The sequence below is a fragment of the Dysidea avara genome, chromosome 2 (genome assembly GCF_963678975.1).
Source record: "Dysidea avara chromosome 2, odDysAvar1.4, whole genome shotgun sequence".
Taxonomy (NCBI): domain Eukaryota; kingdom Metazoa; phylum Porifera; class Demospongiae; order Dictyoceratida; family Dysideidae; genus Dysidea; species Dysidea avara.
In genome coordinates, this window is record NC_089273.1 from 52,494,522 (window position 1) to 52,514,584 (window position 20,063).

At 37.9% G+C, this 20,063-nt stretch overlaps 2 long non-coding RNA genes across 4 annotated transcripts; one reads left to right on the top strand and one right to left on the bottom strand.

Moving 5' to 3' along the window:
* Window positions 1-14,766: 14,766 nt before the first annotated feature.
* LOC136247636 (uncharacterized) lies at window positions 14,767-15,725 on the bottom strand. 3 transcript variants are annotated; one of them, XR_010697677.1, is made up of 7 exons: window positions 15,651-15,725; window positions 15,493-15,604; window positions 15,358-15,440; window positions 15,245-15,297; window positions 15,046-15,195; window positions 14,953-15,000; window positions 14,767-14,898 (listed from the first exon to the last, which is right to left on the bottom strand). It is a non-coding gene; the product is annotated as an uncharacterized lncRNA (long non-coding RNA). The 3 variants fall into 3 exon arrangements; XR_010697678.1 differs by having other exon boundaries at window positions 15,493-15,599; window positions 15,649-15,673; XR_010697676.1 differs by lacking the exon at window positions 15,651-15,725 and having other exon boundaries at window positions 15,493-15,642.
* Window positions 15,726-15,953: 228 nt separating this feature from the next.
* LOC136246273 (uncharacterized) lies at window positions 15,954-19,421 on the top strand. Its single transcript, XR_010696348.1, has 4 exons — window positions 15,954-16,260; window positions 16,310-16,422; window positions 19,097-19,136; window positions 19,194-19,421. It is a non-coding gene; the product is annotated as an uncharacterized lncRNA (long non-coding RNA).
* The last annotated feature ends 642 nt before the right edge of the window (window positions 19,422-20,063 follow it).

Genomic DNA, 20,063 nt, shown 5'->3' on the forward strand with positions numbered 1-20,063 from the left:
TGTGGCTCCCTATGTCAAACCACCGATAGATTTAAATCTATGAACCTGGGGTTTATAATGCACCTATCAATTTTAACCCCATACCCCCAGGATGGAAATTTGACAATTCCTTGAACCCACTATATTAGACCCCCTGTTGGAATTCTACTATCATGTTTTTGATGGTATTCACATTACCACTTGCAGCTTAAGCAGAAACCGCCTATCCCCAATGTAGTAGGTCATGGGCCTTGATTATGTAACATGTGGTGTCATAATGTACGGTTAAACATGAATGCAGATCAGTTGTGCTCCAGTTACCAGCAGGGGGGGTAGGACAGGACCACGTGCACTACGAAGTGCTAAACGAAAGGCTAACAAAAATATTTTAATTTAGTTTTTACGTAGTAATACCAACTGTTGAAAGTAACAAACCATACAACAACTATTGTATTATGATCATTGATGATCATGGTACTGCTTCTGTTGACGTGAAAGTCATGACCACCACTAATCACCATCACTGTGTGTCTAATTACTTTGTAACAGCTGTGTTTTTCTGACTGTGAATCACACCATTGCAAACAACAAGCTACTGTAAGTAGAACTGAAATATGCATCGAGCCCTGTTGAGCCCCTTGCCCTACTTTTTCAACAGAGACTATTCAGCTCACGTGAATATTTTCACTACTTACACGATTTTATTATGCGTGGATGTGGCCTTGTCCTACCCCCCTCCAAATTACCAGGGCTTAGACTGTGCTAATATACCTGTCAATACTGCCACTTACGGGCAGTGGGGATTTGACTTTAATTCTCAATAATTTCAAGATACTTTTGAAAACAGGTTTCCTTACAGAAGGCAACCAGTTAATATTATTATTATTCAGCTTTACAGTGTCCAGCACCAAATAAATTTGTGGTAGTCAAATGCCCTACCAGTGAGAGAAATTTTAGGTTCAAACCGGATCAAAGCACCTGCTATTACCCCATGTTTACCTGAAAAGAAGGGAGTGTGGCTGGCTCAATAATATTGATAGGTGTGTTAGCTATGCTGCCTTATCTATATTGCATGAATTTTTTTGATCCCAAAGTGGACATTAATTACAGTAGGTATTTAGTTTACCTCTAACATATTTGATGTCCTTGTGGGTATCAGTTTTTAAACTCTGCATCTTAAAACATGTCTAAAATCAGTCTAGCCTGTTGTAAGGTTGTCTTGACTCTCTGGTGGGCTTGAGTGAACCTACAACCATCATTTCACTGTAATTGTTGATATATGCATATTTTTTAATTTTATATCAAAATGCAAACAATCACCCCAGTGCAACTAAACTTCTTCTGGCTTACAAAAATACCATGTTTGTCTTGTGTAGTTTGCAAGTTTCCATGTACCACAACACTTCCATTCGTCAAATGATATGTGACCGACTTCCTATATCACAACAACACTACAGTGGAACCTGTTTGTTACAGTAAACTTGGGACCAGATATCAATATATATATGTATAGGTGGCTAGAGAAACCTGCACAGAATGGTCAGCAGCATTTTAGTGATTACGACCATCATAAAAAAGGTAATTAATATTAAGAGAGATCCGCTAACCACAACATTCCATAGAACAGTACTTAGCGTCAGTGGTACGGTTACAAAAGAGGTCAGCTGGTTTCCAATGGCTAATAAATATGTTAAGCCAGACAGGTATGAAGCGTTCATTAAAGTATAACAATTGCATGTAAATTAAAACAGTATACCAATGGTACATAAGTGTTTACCGAACAAACTACCACTAGCTGATCATTATAAGGCAGTGACTGCTAAACATGGAGTCAAAGTTACATGTATGTATAGTGTATACAGAGATTCAGAGAATTTGTGACTGGCTGGTATACACATTAGACAGTTGACCAATCAATACAGACCACAACGCATGCATTTGTATGGGAAGATATTTGGGACTTTTGTCCCTTGACTGCTATATGAGGACGACCACTTAATTCAGGTGACCAGTAACACAGGCTCCACTGTACTAATAAATCGTTCAAAGTAAATATTTTGATGACCAAACATAACATTTCAATAAGCAAAGGAAATACAAGGAAGTTACTTAGTTTCTCTGCATTGCTGCTGTATTATACGTATAACTTAATCAATCACAACAGCATCACAGTGTTGCTCTAAGATAGTAGGTGGTGGCACCTCATCCTGAGTGGGAACAACGCTGTTGTAGTGGCTGTTGCTAAAAGACAAGTTCAATGTGTCTACATCTTGTAGTTGAACATACATTGTGGGGAATCTGATTCATCCAAGTTTTGGGAGTAGCCTTCTTTTCCCATCGGACAATACCATAAGCGTTGTGTGAACAAACATATACATCCAGATTAATAAAATCACTACACGCTTGAAGTTCTACTTGAGTCCCCCAAATTCCAGGTTTTCCAATGTCTTCTACATGTTGGTCAAATAAAACAACTCCCAAGACATATCATCAATTCAGTACTTGCTGTAAATATCACTGTTACCTTTGACCACTTGCAGTAACAAACTACGTAGATAAAAAATGATTTTCCTCACTGCCACACAATTGATGAGACAACGCACGGTACATGCAGTTGCCATCAGCAGCCACAGTGTGGACTTTATGATTTTTATCTTTCAAGAAATCTGTAATGTTTGTTAGCATTGATGATGGTGGCTTAGACTCGGAGACCAAACTAGCTAGATTACTGGATTCTGGTGCAAGTGACAACTTTGTTGTGCCTACAGGTTTCTAAACATCATTGAATACATTTGTGACCCAATTTTACAAAACCGTCAATGTACGCACACTTTTAAAGTTTTATTTTATTGGTTTTATGTTATCTATAGGAACAGATGAATGGGCTTGCCAAGTTTTAGCCTCGTAAGTTGAGCTGTGTACAATTATAACTTACTGATGCAATGATGTATCAAGTTGAAACATTCACCATGAATTTGTCAATCTACTGAGGTATAGTTAGTGTTCAATATATACGTCTGTCCTCGATAAGGAAGGTGTATTCACTGAGCAAATATCGTCAGTAAATTCTTTTGTCACAGCAACATAAACAAACAGATGTAACTTGGAAACTAATCTGTGTACGGAGATGAAACAAAGCTTCCCAAACTCCCAGTGGACAGGCAAACCCAATGGTACCCAGGATTAGTTGAGTAGAGTGTTAATTCACTAACTAGTAAGGCGATAAATACTTGTGTAAGTTGTTTTTGTAGAACTTGTGTTTTTTTACCAATTGTTTTTAAATGTTGTTTATTACATAAGTAATGTAGTGCGTACATTGACGGTTTTGTAAAAAATTCAGTCACATTTGTTATTAATATTATTTTATCTACACACTTACTTCTAACGATTTCTTATTGTCTTTTTGAGAGATGTCTGTTAATTGGAATAAAATGAATTGGGTGAGGTAAAGTAAAAGTCAGAGAGGATGGACACTATTATAAGCACAGCGATTTTTTACAGTTAATTACATATTACTAACGGGAACATAAAGATGACATAATAAGAAGTCTTGGCAATAGCCATGATATTACATTTAGTTGTGAAAAACTATAGAATCCAAATAAAAACAAGTGAAAAGGCTTCTCGTTTCTGTGAAGATGTGTTGACGGTGTCCACTTCTTTTAACCACAGACTGTAGCATTTTATATGTACCACTTTCTTCAATCATTATTAGGTTGAACTATGGGATGCTGTACAAGGACTTTGGGAATGATTTCAATACAAATGTTTGTGCTCTCATGCACATGCCCATCCTTTCTGAGTAAAAACATAAACCTACATATGTATGTACCTGTGCCATGAACTGCAGAGGTCATGGTTTCAACTGACTGGGCTGAGCATTTTCTCATGCTATAAGCCTTCTTTTTTCGCCCTTGTCCCCCAAACTGCTTCATATCCAAACATTCAGGGCACGTTCCACAGTTTGGGTGCTTGCAACCACTACACTTGCCACAGCGAGTTCATTTTCGATTCGCTGTCAGTACATAATAGTGTCAAGTATTTCAGAGAATGTACTTCCTTACATGTTGTCTTATTTTCTATTGGGGGGTGTCTTCCCAGGGTGTTCTGTAAAAAAAATTCAATAAGACTAATTTTACACATACCTTGCTGACATGGTGCTTAAATAATGAAAATTACCAGGTGAAGATAGTAACCACAACTGACCAATACCTATACTAAAATTTATGGAGCAAACTAATGTCCCTTATCTTTGTTGAAAGTTTGTAAACTTATTTAAATTTTGGTCAGGGAGATTTCTTTTAAATTCCTTTTGTAAGTATCTTCTGGTCGATTTGATGCTAGATGCACTAGGATTATTCCATAGAGGTTATTTTCATTGCAGAAAACATTCTAAGGTTGGGTGGATGCCATGCCGTGGATGCCATATACACTTAGGATATACCCTAAGCAAGCTTCAAACAGCTAAGAAACAAATGTGGGTTTGCTACAACCACTGTATAAAATAGTACAGTAGTACTGTTCAAGTAGGTCTTGCCCTTAAAATGGTGCATACCTGAAAAAACAAGGCCATGGAAAACCAGCATAGAAATACCATACGTGATGAAAAACACTCTTTTGGAATAGTCCTAGTGCATCTCACACTATATTCAAACTACAAATTATGCACAGGAGTGTTTTATAATCTGCCTATTGTGTTTCCCGATACAAATTCTTTAGAGAAACTGAGAAAGCCACAAGGCTGCCCTTCATTTCCGTTTGCATAAGTACAGGACATGCCCCCTTTCATCACAAATAAATTTGTTATTCCTTGTGGTCTACTAGGCTAGATATTCCTTTTCCGGTTGTTTTACTCCTGTACAGCTCATTGTGAAAGGCTTTCACAACGCATTCAAGAACTTGCTTCACCCATATTGTAAGCTGGCACGAACAACCCACCTAGAAGCAAATCTTACTTACCCAGAAAGTAATTACAGGTCTTATACAGCCTTCATATCTCTTACACAGGCTGCTTTTTTGCTAACATGGGTTCTGGACAAACACCGTCCTAGATGGTTGCTAAGCAAAAACATTTAAAAACAATCATTTCAAAAGACAACCACACTTAGCAACCATTGCTATAGCCCAAAAGTACATTTATTTTGGCAACAGTTACCTAGTAAGTATCGTTAAGCAACCAGTTACTACATGTATGCCATGTGGTGTTCATAAAAGTAGTGAAAATTTTAATCCAAGTCCCGTCTGTCCAGCTGGTTGTCTGTGAGTTATGATTAAGTGAGCGCTTGTAAATTATTTCCCATATTGTTGCTGTGAAAATCAAATTTCTAGCTTTTTCGTAAGTGCACTCCTAAATTATTCATCATACAAGACTGAAGAAACATTTGGATTCCACTCTTTCATAATTACAATAGATAACAGGGATTCTATAACATGGAGTTTGAGGAACGTGCAAACGGGTGTGGTTTCTTTGCTCAGCTGGTTACATTTCTACAGACCAGTTTTACCATTGTTGACACAAAATAGATGCTTCCAAGCAATACTGGGTTGGTATAAACAGTGGACCCAGGGACCCGCGGGGACCCAACTTTTCGCGAAATCTTTTATACTTCACAATGTTTATACACTCTATACTTGTACCAGATACTTCTGCAAGTCTCAGCATGTAGTATTGCACTGCCAATCCACTTTTCTTCATCACACAGAGTGCCTAACACGATAGAAATTATAAGCTCCTCTGAAAAAGCATCTATTACGTCAAGTTTAGAAACTGTGGGCAAGCAAAACAGCATCTAGCGATCACTGTAAGTCACCAGCAGCTCAATAAACACTGAGATTTCATGTGTCATGTGATGCACAAAATCAAAGCCTTGTAAGAATTTAAAAAGCCCTTGATTAATACCCTGGGTGTGAAGAAGTGGTCTATGCAAGCAGTACATGACACATGAAATCTCAGTGCTTGTTGATCATGAGCTGCTGGTAACTTGCAGCGATCGCTTGAAGATGTTTTGCTTGCTCACAGTTTCTAAACTTGATGTAATAGACTCTTTTTCAGTGGTGCTTATAATTCCTGTCACATTAAGTACTCAGTGTGACGAAGAAAAAGTGGATTGGCTGTGCAAGACTACATGTTGAGATATGCAAAGATATCTAGTACAAGTATAGAGTGTATAAACATTGTAAAGTATAAAAATTCCATGAAAAGTTGGGTTCCCGAGGGTCCCCTGGTCCCAGGTACTCGGTCCCCAGGTCCACTGTTTATACCAACCCTTCACCTGACTGCTAAGTTTACTCCAGAGTTTATGGAGGGAGTACTTACTCTTGCTGCTTTTACTATTAAAACATTTGGCTAACTTGGTTGGGTGTGTACACACTTAAATACTCCCAAAATAATTACAGCAACTGAGAGCACATGCTGTTAATAAATATAATTAACACTTACGTCTTCTGTGCTGGATTTCACCCTTTTTATAGGTGGAATATTTTCAGAATTTATAACTTTCTACTTCTTACACCAAACTGTACCACTGTGTTTTGGTCTCCCGCACGTCTTAATACATGGCTTTACCTTCATCGATGTTGCCAGCATTGATAAAGACAGTCCATGTTGAAATTGAAATAAAAGGAGTGTCTAAAGTATAGCATTGTGGTACTGGTTTTTTAGGTTCATATGCTTATTGAGCACACATGATGCATATACTTGTGGTAGACACTTGTTTGTTAAGTGCATGTGATGAAGTAAATGTTAAGATATTTGGGAGCAGCAAAACAAACTAAAAACATCCAAGTACACGTGACACGTTGTCTACCACCTAACTCACTACCATCACCTTTTAGTTATCAAGACAGACTATTAGAATAAGTTGGCTATTCAAAGAGCTAGCAGAACAATGTGGATGCAAATACTGCTCTACTAACAGAAACTCTGGGCAAGGTATGCATAAGAACGTGTTAAATATACAAAAAGCTCCTCTGAAAATGATAACTACACGCACCTTATGACCAGATTGGTGTCTACAATTTTCATATGGAAAAAATCCATGTGTGCATTCAGAGGAAGTTGGACGCACATTAAGCGCTACTTAAATATATTGCTCTTAATTGCATTCTTTGCACTAGTATTTCACGTGATCCTCAATAGTCGCAATACTAAACTGAAAAACGATGAGGTTCACTGGGTTTCGTTAGATATTCAGATCGTCCTTCAATTAGGCTTCAAGGCTATGTACTTTGTTTTCATAAAGCAGTCGAGATTTTAATAAATTGCAATTTAATCCATACAATTTTCACCAGACTTGTCACGTACGTTTTTCTACAATGAAACAATGACCCTTCACTGCATTACACTGAGGTCACTGTATTACCCTACTCATAAAAACAGATTTTGTGAAATTCTTTATATTGGCGCTTCAAACTTTGGCTTTGTTACCAGCCAAATCAGCGGGGATCACTGGGGTTCACCATGCTGTTAGATTTAGGAATACATAAACTTTCTATTGCACTATAGTTTTAATACAAATTGTCTTGAAACAAAGGTTTTCCAATGAAAATGTACAGCTCACATGAACGCGTCCAACCTCCTCTGGTGTGCATTCAATGTATACTGAGAACTACACTAACTGACTTACATTAGTACTTTGGCATGTATTAGCACTGCTATGGTTGTTGCATGTAGAATGAGAGCTTAGTTCATTCCTATAAGGGTCAATTTATAATGATCAAGTTCTGTTAACATTACCATACCTAGGTACATTAGCTGTACTAACACATTCCAATGTAGTGGTGTCACCACTAAATGCAGGATGAGAGCTTGGTTCATTCCTATAAGGGACAATTTATAATGATCAAGTTCTGTTAACATTACCATACCTAGGTCCATTAGCTGTACTAACACATTCCAGTGTAGTGGTGTCACCACTAAATGCAGGACGAGAGCTTGGTTCATTCCTGTCAGGAACAATTTATAATGATGAAGTTCTGTTAACATTACAATACCTAGGTACATTAGCTGTACTAACACATTCCAGTGTAGTGGTGTCACCACTAAATGCAGGACGAGAGCTTAGTTCATTCCTATAAGGGTCAATTTATAATGATCAAGTTCTGTTAACATTACCATACCTAGGTACATTAGCTGTACTAACACATTCCAGTGTAGTGATGTCACCACTAAATGCAGGACGAGAGCTTGGTTCATTCCTATAAGGGACAATTTATAATAATCAAGTTCTGTTAACATTACCATACCTAGGTCCATTAGCTATACTAACACATTCCAGTGTAGTGATGTCACCACTAAATGCAGGACGAGAGCTTGGTTCATTCCTGTAAGGGACAATTTATAATGATCAAGTTCTGTTATATAACATTACCAGGCAGTACAATGGCATTCCATGACCATTTACATTGTAGGTGCCATTGATGAACATGATTTCCGGGAACCTATCAAACAGTTTAGTCATGTGATTTGTCTGCAAATAACAAATTTCAAGGATATTATTCTCATTCAGAGGCGGCGGACACACCTATATTTAGCCCTAGCATGATGATGCCATGGCCTAGTTGTATATCAAAGACCAAAAAAAAGGCATTATTTGCAGCTTACTACACTGCTCCTCAAAGAATACTGTGACTGCTCTATTAGAGTATCTCGAATAATGCTATTGAATAATTTTAGGGGGGCTAAGCCTTCCAAAAAATTTTTTCACAGGGGCTGCAGCCCCCCTGCCCCCCCCCCCCCCCCCCTTCTCCACTGCCCCTGTTCTCATTTACCACAATTCCTGCTTGGGCATCCTGGGTAGTGGTAATATTTTGGAGTGTACTGAGTAGCAGTTGTGGTTCCTCAAGACCTTTCCGGGTTTGCTCTTTTACCTTTGTCTTTAGGTTACTGATGTCTTTGAGGGTCACACATTTTCAAAACTTCTTCTCAACTAATTCTTTCACTCGTTTGGTATTGGGTTCACAGTCAGCATCTCGGAAATTGTGGCTTCTTCTGCTGCAGTCAACCTTCTATTGACTGGATAAAGTGCAAATATTGCAGGACCCACTTGATGAGTATGCTCAAGGTGACAATGACGTACGCACAACTTTTTATAAAGACTGCAGTAATGATTACATAAATGACAGCATTGTGTGCGAATTAATGTAGTGCTTACCTGTCATAAGATACAGTTATCTTTGTCTTGCAATTCATAGCAAAAGTGCACTGGTTAGGTCTAATGTTCTTTCCACGACTTCTTGGGTCTCCATAGTGTACACACACAACACTATAATATGTGCACTTTATTTTCTCAGCATCTACAAGGTCAGTAATTATCTTCTTTTTCCTCTGCTTGTTGTAATCATAGATACTATGTTGTAATCTTCACTGAGCACTCTGACTGTGTTATGCACACGTAGTGGATGGTAACCATTTCGCTTTAAATCGTCCAATGCCGTATGAAACTGCTCAAAAGTGTCGAATTGGGTGCCAACTTCCATTACAAGTTCTCAGTACAGCTCTGAAAAGTGTCCGATTGGGCGCCAACCACCATGACACGTGCGGAGCACTGCTGAAAAGTGTCAAATTGGGCGCCAATTGCGTAAAAATCGACACGTGGTGAGTCTGCGACAAGCATGGTTTAATCACGTGATCACGTGACAGGCGCAGGCCCATCAGCAGATGATTATATGAGGCACCGGTGGAAATAAGATGTACGTGGATCTAAGAATAACCGGTACACCGGTGGACATAGACACTCCGTTTTGTAAATACCGGTACCGGGAGGTTAGCCACAGCGTTTCCCGATGAGCGCGCATTGTTAGCGCATGGCGCTTCGTATACCGCAAGATCTTGGAAAGTACAGTAAAGATGTGCCAGTTTGGACAGCAATATCACACATGTGTTAGTGTGTTATGACCACTTCTGTATTAACAGTGCACATGTCGTATTTTCGCAGGTCCGGTCACATAGGGTAGTTGGAAAAGGCGGATACGATCGGACGCGGACATTTTCAAAAAGCACTTTTAAATTTATGTAACAGTTATTTTAACAGTTAGCAATGATAGTTGGTCCAGGCATTTGACCATTGACAGTTATGATTGGTCTGTAGGTTCCATCAGTTTGGATAGGTTTCATAGCTAATTTTGTGGTATCAGCGCCTGGTAAAAGTGTGATCAAAGTTCCACTGGAATCAAAAGCAGCCCTGTATCCTCTTAATTGTTTGAGTTCAGCAGTATTGTTATAGTAAGTCATGGAGGTAAGATATTCAATCTTCAGTGTAATATTACAGACACTTTCAGCAGATTTTCCTTCCGTACAGTCAATAACCTTTTCCTGTGGGTCATATCCTGATTCAATACAGTATCCAATGCTAGCAATACTTGCTAGCAATATCAATGTTGTTAACATCTAAATACATAAACCATTAATAAAATAATATTTGCATGTAATTACATACATTGAAACAAATGGTAGAGCGAAAGAAATTACACCAGTGTGTGCAGGATAGTATTACAATTCCTCATTGTTACCTTTACAGTAGGCTTGTGCCAATTATGCCGGCATAATTTCAAGCATAAAAGGCTAGCAAAAGCATTAAGCATTATTCCAGCATAATAGGACGAATTTCAAGAATTTTAATTAAATATGCAACGCACGCACCAAAAATACTGCACAGCATGAACACACTGCATACTATTACTGCATTTCATTGCAAATAACCTTGCAGTGTTACTTTCTTGACTACACTTTATAGAAATATTAAAGGTTTTCTAGAAGTAATCCCAGAGCTAATTCATGCATAAGTTATAATCTAACAAAGGTAAAAATAGGCGTGGATGAAGGGATGCTGCACTCAGTGACCTGTTTCAGTATAGGGTCATTCCATGTCAAATTACAGAGAAAGTTTTGGGGTCACCTCTCGGATTTTGACAAAACTTGTTGTGTTTGTAGTACCTATGGTGTTCATTATATTACCCATAACAATGTTTGTCTAGCCTCATAAACCACATGGTTTCTGATTTATGACCACAAATATTTTGAATATTTTATGAAAAATTGGTTTGTCTTGGGTTACAAAGTCAACTGTAGCTCATCAATGTGTTGATATTTTAAAATAAAATTTTCAGCGATTAAAGACTGTTAATTGATCTTTCAAGTAATCCATAAACTATGGGATATCAATGTAATTAACGTTCAAAAAGGCTCCATTAAAAACTTTAATCCTTAATATTTCAGAAGGTGCTGCTTCAAATTCTTTGAAGTTTTTAGTGAATAAATGGTCTATTGTAGGTAAAATTTTTGTGGTGGGGCCACAATGGGTTCAAGAGATATGATTAAATATGTTGTGGTATGTAGTGGAATTTGTAGTCTATTATTGCTATATGGGAGTGTACACCTCTAATAATGACTCCTGATAAGGCCATGCCAACTTTGTTTTACACAATGAAGGTATCCAAGTAAAGTGCAACCTGTATTAGTGACCACCTGTATTGAAAGACCACCAGGTTTGTTCTGCAATTTATTTAGTTGTATAGTTTTCAAATGCAGCCAGCTTATATAGCTTGCAAAGGCTTTACAATGACCAGCTAATGACACCACATCAGTTGTTCAGTTGAGCATGTAGCAACATACCTGCTGCTTACTTTGGGTATTGTAACAGTGAAGATTATTCGAGACAACAGGGACGTTGCTTTCAGCTCGCACATGCAATCCATGGTATGAGAAAACTGCACTCTTTTGTGCTAATCTCAGATAGCAGAGTGTAAATAAAATTTTACTCATAATTTGATGTATTCAGGAAAGAAAGAATTGCTCTAGCAAAGAATGAAGCTTCACCAGAATCGATTGCTGGGTTTATCACTTGTTTACATGAAGGGAATTGGTGGTTAGCTTGTATGCATGAATTTTGCAGTGACACTAAGGAAGTAAAGTTGATATTTCTGTATCCACACATTCCATCAAACTCGTTCAAGTACCCAGAGCTCCAGAATATCCACACTATACCAATGAATAACATTCTAACTCTCATAGTACTCTGACAAAAAAGAAATGACTTTTGCTACCAAACAGCATCACACTGTATCAGCACAGTAACAAACTTGTATTACCGGCATGCCTTTGTCACAACCTGTCTATATATGCATACATTTAACTTGCAGTTGAATCAAAGAGTCTTGTGTGTCTGCAAATCGAATGGGATTCAAGATGTGCAATACTGCATGGGATATCTACTATAATACCGTGAACACCGCTATCTATCTATCTCTTAATCCCATAGAGACCCCACACTGAACCTTTTGCAACTAATAGGTGAATGTCTGACAAGTATCCACAAAAATATTCTAATCAGAACTTTTTGTTAGAGCAAAGGTTAGGGATGCGGCAATTATGCCAGCGTAATTTCAGGCATAATAGGTATGTGTGGGAATCAGAAATTATGCTAGCATTTTGAGGTGATAATTAAGCTTTAACAGTAGGAAAATCCGAAGATTGCACAATTCCGTTAAGAAAGATCGAGATACTCTAATAGAGCAGTCAGAAACTCTAATAGAACAGTCACTGAATATTATATACTCTAATAAAGTAGTCACATCCGACTCACATTGAAATGAAATACTCTAATACAGCAACTAGGTAAAGAATTTAAGACTATTTGAAGCTTAAACATCAAAGAAAATGGTCTGATACAGCAATAAACTGATATTATTAGCCAGTTATGGTGGCATGATTTTGGGAATAATGGGCAATTCTCAAAAGCATAATAGGTGATTTTTTGAGCACTGCTCAAAAGCATAATGCTCAATTTTTGGACCATAATAGCCTCATGCCTAGCAAAGGTCAAGACATGATTAATTATCAACTTCATCAAATTAAGCTGTTAAACATACCAAATGAAAGCTTTTTCTTTGAGTTTTAAAATGGTGCAATTCATTTTAAAAACACCCAAGTTATGATGCTTTGAATGGTCACAAGTACAGCTAACATAGAATACTTAATAAGCCACTTCTGGGAAGTCATAAAAGCAATGTGTGAAGGGACACATATGACCGCTTGGGATACCCACGCACCAATTTTGTCCAATTATGAGGGGGTCATGTGCAAAACTTTGGTGAACTGATATGGAATTACCCATACAGTAAATTCAACTAAATAAATTGCAGCACAAAGGTGGACTTTCAATACAATTGGTCACTAATACAGGTTGTACTGTACTTGGACACCTTCATTGTGTAAGACAAAGTTGGCATGGCCTTATCAGGAGTCGTTATTAGTCTAAGAGGTGTACACTCCCATATAACAATAATTGGCTACAAAATTTCACTACATAAATCTCAACATATTTAATCATATGTCTTTGAACCCATTGTGGCCCCACCACAAAAGTTTTGACAATAACCTAATTATTATTAAAAATTCAAAGAATTTGAAGCAGCATTTTTTGAAATATTCAGGATTAAAGTTTTTAATGGAGCCTTTTTGAGCCTTGATTAAATTGATATCCTATAGTAGGGTCCGCAACGCGAAAAATCGATATCTACCAATCAACTACCTAACTATTGTCATGTGTTAGGCTAAGTGTAACTTGAATAACACCAGCGTGGCAGCCAAGTTTGTCACTTTCTTCTGGTAGAAAACGATACAAATGTCTTAAAATCACGTGAGTTTTCTTTCCAGCGGTTCGTAGGGTTCTTCGTATGCCACGATATTCACTCTCAACATTGTTCAAGTAGTCTATCATCAACTCAAAGTATTGGTGGTTTGATTTTATTGGTCAGTTTCCGGTGGCAGCACGATCTGTGCAGCTTTTTGGCGACAGACAAAATGTTTCTTGCTCTGGAGCATAGGACAAGCAGAGCAGCAACTGCGCCGTGGGTCAGCAATGACCAGGACTAGGTAAAGTACCTGCGTGCGGAGTATGGTTATAATTGAAGTTTGTTAGCCATCTGGCTGAGCAATCTATATGCTGAAATTCGGCCAAAATGATGCAATTTTTGCAAACAAATACCAGAATGGTTGATACATCAATGAGACAGTCTCCAATAGCATGGATACGAAGCTTATAAACACCTAACAATACGGCTATCTCGCCCAGTAAATGCAAAGAGCAATCCAATGCATGAAACAGGCACTCACGTGATCGATATTCAAATCTCGGAAAATACAATCATAATCTATTCCAATGACATTAAAATCACTTGGAATCAAGTGACAATCAGTTTGTGTGCATTAGGTTCAGCATCTCGATTAGCCCAGCAGTCTGAGACTCTCCCTATGATGCCATCACAGCATAAAACACACTCGCACTGGCCCAGACCACGCCTGAGTGAATAATTAATACAAATATTTACAAAAGGAGCACACTGCATGGTTCCTATTCAGAAATGAAAGCCATTTCATGGCGATTTGAATTTCGATCACGTGAGTGCCTATTTCATGCATTGGAATGCTCTATGCGTTTACTGGGCGAGATAGCCGTATTGTTAGGTGTTTATAAGCTTCGTATCCATGCTGTTGGAGACTGTCTCACTGATGTATCAACCATTCTGGTATTTGTTTGCAAAAATCGCGTCATTTTGGCCGAATTTCAGCATATAGATGGCTCAGCCAGATGGCTAACAAGCTTCAATTATAACCATACTCCGCATGCAGGTACACTGTTAAAACAGTTGGTTGGAAGGTTATCCCAAAACAGGGATAAAGTGGCTGACACATATAGCATACCAAATCCAGGGATAACGGTTATCCCAACTTTCAATAGTATGACCTTTATCCCATATGGGTAGGATGAAGGTTATCCCTATGCTAGTATAAAGGTTATCCCCAATTGTTATTTAGTATTTAAATAATTATTAATGTATTTCAATTGCAGAAATTAAATGCTGTTCAAATAGTCAACTCCAACTTCTGAAGTGCTCGTGAGATGTTAGGACCAGCATGATCTGCAGCATTGACAAGCAATATAGTTACAGTTCTTATTCAAGCATACACTATACCTTAATATTGTAAACAGCTAACAACACTTCATATACAGTCCACAGAACCTGCCAAAACGTTATACATAACAATCTGGTACACTCTATGCTTACAATTTGTCATCGATCTGCATTGCAGCAGGGAATTCCACCTGACAGTAGGGGAGTTAACAGCAAGACAGATGCTACTATAATTTTCAAGTAACAGGAATAGCTGCCGGGCAATCAATATCCATCACAGTGTGTTATCAAAAGGCGACACCACTAGAATGTCAAGTCGTATTATTAGTATCACAATTGCTGTAATACTTACATTTTGTATACAACATGATGGAGATGGAATATCAGGAGCATACACAATACAACCTGTAATAATAACATGTGAGATGACGGCAATTCTTATTCAACTATCTACCACATCCATACCTTGGCTAATTGTCAAGACTCAGTGCAGAAAGCATGTTGGTGTTGCAACAAGCCAGTCATTAATCAATTACCAGACACAATACCTGCATGGTGTACCTGCATGTATGTAACTGATAATAGGAATGTGTAACTAACCTGCCAGGCTGTCTCCTAGGTTACTTGGCTGCCACTGTGCACATAGCAGAACATAACCATATCAGCATGCACACTACACTCAGTGGGTAGGATTGGCATGATGTCAGCTGTTCTGTAAAGGGTACATAATGGCAGCTATCCACTGTAAACACTCACACTTTGTGTAACAGCTGGCAAACTGAAGTTAGATACATAGCTTCATCACCTGGCTGAGTTAGGCATTAAACTCGGCATTAAAGAGATTCAAATGTCTGAAATTTCACTATTCTATGTACCAGTCATTTGAAGCAGCCATGAGACTGCAACTTCTTGCCAGTCCGTCAGCCAGTGGTTCCACGTACAGCACTGTAGATAAACTGTTTGCTGCACTTTCCATATCTAAATTACAAATAACTGTACACCAAGCGGAATATTGCTAGTAGAAACGTCACCTTCGTATTCTTCAGTAGGTCAGCTGTTTCAGTCAGTTGAGAACGGCCTTCCTGTTTAACGCATTGCAAAACCCTCCCGCTTAGTCAAGCTGCCTGTTCTTGTAGACACAATAACTCACAAATTTTCAAATATCTTCTTTGCCAAAACCAGTTTATTTTATGAACAAACTGAACGAACTTTCAGAGGAATTTTCAGTAATGTTCGTTACCACGGTAACTTTCGTCGTTAAGTAACGTACGTAAACGCTACGTCACGGGGAGTGAGTATTAAATGGAAAAATGAGATTATTTCGTTTCATCAGTGGTTGCATGCTGCTAGCGGGAGACTCTAAGCAAAGTAAGGTTATAAATACTCTAGAGCATTATCTCATCCTGTACTTTTGTAGATCAGAATCATCGAAAATGTTCAGTTGAGTATACGGGTAGTCAAGCTACCGTTCCTCAACTTCTTCTCCTACTCCATTAGTAATCTACTGTGACTAATGCAGTAAAACTAAAAGTGAGATATAAATACTATATTAGTGTTTTGTGATCATGTACAGTCGATTTCGGATTACTTTCTGCATGCAATTGAACAATTTACAATGTGATTGTTCCTCGGATTGTTCGAACATATGAACTAATTGTTTGAAACCTAGCTCCTTTACTTGTATAACTAAATACTAGTACTATAGTATGTTCACGTTGAGCTGAATCCTCAAAAACATTTAATAACTCATGGATGCAATTACACACGATCTTGAAATTTGGCTCATTTGTAGTACCATAGATTATAGAGAGAGGGGATAGAAAACTAATTTTTACGTGCGTACTCCTCACCTACAGTTCCATTTACACCTTTTTAAAACTCTCTTTTAAACGCTTGTAGAGAAAAGTTGTTTTCTTCGGAGTTTACAGCAGCACAAGGCGACTTCATAACTTGAAGCAGAGTTGCCTAATCATTGTTGTCGAGGAGTAAGCCGTGCCACAAATTCGCACTTCAAAGGGCATGAATCGTTTTGTAGTTGAACATGTTTTGCCGCTTTCAATCATAACAACCAAAGGACTCTTTCATCGAAGTTTTAATACGTTTCGGGGTGTATGGCATTCATCAGTGAATGGTTACATCTGTCAAGAATTATCCAATTCCATTCCCGTCGCTGGTAAGGTGTACCACAAGCTCGTGGGCTGGTGTAGGTGAGGAGTGCGCACGGGAATAAAACTTGACCAGGCAGCGGATAGTGGATGGAACGCCTAGATACACAAGTGAGCATTACCAGAGAGTACTATAAACCATTTCATTCCACTAGATAGCGATAAAGAATCGCGTAGGGATGATTATTTTAATGAGTCACGTGATAGTTTTCTATCCCCTCTCTCGATAATCTATGGTAGTACTGCTTGACCCGCTAAAAACATTTCAAAATCTTGTTGTTCGAATGTTTGACATAATATTTACGGCCAATCAAAATTTTCACTATACATTTCCTATGGGAAGCCATATAAGTACAGGATCCATTACAACCCTTTCCCGAACTTGTAATGGAGGCAAACTGTACGTGTCTGTTGTTGACACCTTTGCTGTTACCAATAATCATCTAGTTGGCTGAAATGTTAACTCTGTTGAGAAAAAATCCACTTTTAATTTTTAGCTGTTTTTCAGGATTCAGCTCAACGTGAACATACATAGCACAATAGATACTCAACCCTTTACTGTCAAACAATGCCAGGAGTGTACATGTAAATACTGCAAGTAGACATTCACATTATCACGTTTGCAAGTCGTGTGTGAATTGTTCAAAAGCAATCTGAAATCAACTGTGCTAGTACTACCTGAGTGTGTACTGGAGTCAGTTCTGACAGTGTTGTCACAGTGTTGCTGCAATTTGTAACCACAAACAAAGTATTTACAATAGTTGCTTATTTTAAGTTCATCAATTCCAGAGGCGTATCCAGGATATTTCCAAAGTGGCTTCCAGATTTAGCAGTGAGGTACAGAGGTCTGGGGCTGTGTTCCCAGCCACTGACAGATTTAGAAAGTGCTCAAATTTACTAGATTTTTGATTTCATGAATAGTAACTATTTCAATTTGTACTTGGTTCCTCATGATTTGTGGCTGGTCAGGTATATATTGTAGTGACCAAATACATTTCCAATTAAAATGATTTAGGTACTTTAAATTTCAACATTTTTAGCACCCTTAAACTGTGTGCGTGCGTGCGTGTGTGGCTTACTACTGATAGGCTGGAGTGCTGCACCAGTATAATGCTAGCATATTAGGTGGATGTTATGAACACTACTTCTACTCTCTAATAGAGCAGTCAGTGGAAACTGCAATCGAGCACTCCAATGCATTGTCCAAAGCTCCTTAAATTGATACTCTCTAATAGAACAGTCACTTTGTAGTCAATTACTCTAATTGAGCATTCACTAATTAAAACTTTTGAAGATAATTGTAAGAAATGTTTTTGAGCACATTGGGAACACTGAAGAGCATAACAGGCAAAAATTTCATGAAATTTTACCCAGCCCTCAATCCAGGTCAGTCCATAAAATGGGTCAGATCTGGATTACCTGCCCAGGTGACCCACTGAGCCCAGACAAAATGTGACGTAGATGACCTTGTTTCCACCATGTGTGTATGTGCTGTGCATGCGTGTGTAGTATGTAGAACTGAGCCAATAATTTACAAAACATTTGTTGATTATGTGTCATACACTGTTCCTAATCAGGGACGAAACTAGCACTTTAGTGATGCTAGTATACCCAAAGTGTCCTAATTTTAGAGGTCTAAACAACTACAAATGAAACCATTAATGGTGTCAAGGTACATTTCCTGATTTCAAGTACTGTATCGTCAATTATAGCCCGGACACTTATTATGTTCAGGCAAGTGACTATAATTGACAAGACCAAAAATCATATTCCTTGGAATCAACTTGAGATATTCTCTTCTTGATATATTCCACATAGATTTCAAGTTTAAAGGAATGCTGTAAAATGCTTTTGCTTCACTGTTTTGTACTAGGAGTTCCTGTGAAACCGGGCATTTATTTCTGTTGTACGACTCTATACTGTATCTAGCAACTACTGTGTGTATGATATAATTATATGGGACTGGCCGTAGTGCACCATTAGGAAAAATATGAGTATTATTTTATCATTAAATTTCATGATTTACTTTGTTTGTTTAGCGTCAAATTATGTTCAGCCAATGTAATAGCACTGAGAGAGGTATGTGGACTATTTTGTATATTTCTTGAATTAAAATGTATATTTTCTTATTCACAGGCATTCTGAGAAACTGAAATCAAGATATTGGGCCAGGGGCTGAGGGGTGCATAAGAACTGTGAAGGAAGAGAACATTTAAGTAATATCTAACTGTCACTAGATGATAATAATACTCCATAATGTGTCCGTGGTTGGACAAAAGTTGTAATAATGTATGTGCTTATCATCTGCAAGGCAGATGGATGTGTAGACTATAAATGACCGAACATGCATGTTGTATTATAGTACATTGTCAAGCAGCATCATATTATTTACATACACAAAGTGTGGAACTCTCAAGTTGTTCGTATATAGATCATCACTAGTTCCCTTTAGGAATTGTATTTACGAAAGGTATTGCTAGTATACCAAATAGCCCTTGGTCGTTGAAATATAAACTCAAATCAAGTACAAGTAACACAAACACTAGTTATGCTATAACATTGTGATCACAAGTAATGTTGTTCATTGAATTATGAAATAATATTTCAGTTGAGTTCCTTGCTTGTGAATAGTTTTCACAACTGCTTGACACGTAGCTGATGAGTTACAAACTTTGATCAGACTCTAGAGTCAGGTATGTTCAATCCAGTTGGTAGTAACAAGCTGCTCATTGGGATTCATGCCTCATTTACCCTGCAACAATTATAAACAGTTCACCCTGCAACACTACTAATAAGTACAAATACACAAATATTGGCTTTCGCAGATAGTGAGGAAGATAATATAACATGATATGCCTTTAGTAATGTTTGACATTGTTTGTATTGACAAGCAATGCTTCCTTTTTTATCATGTCACCTTGCAGGACGTACACAGTAATTTTGAAAAGAGTTTTCTCTACAGCTAAGTGACTGTTATATTAGAGTATTATAATTACCTGACTGCTT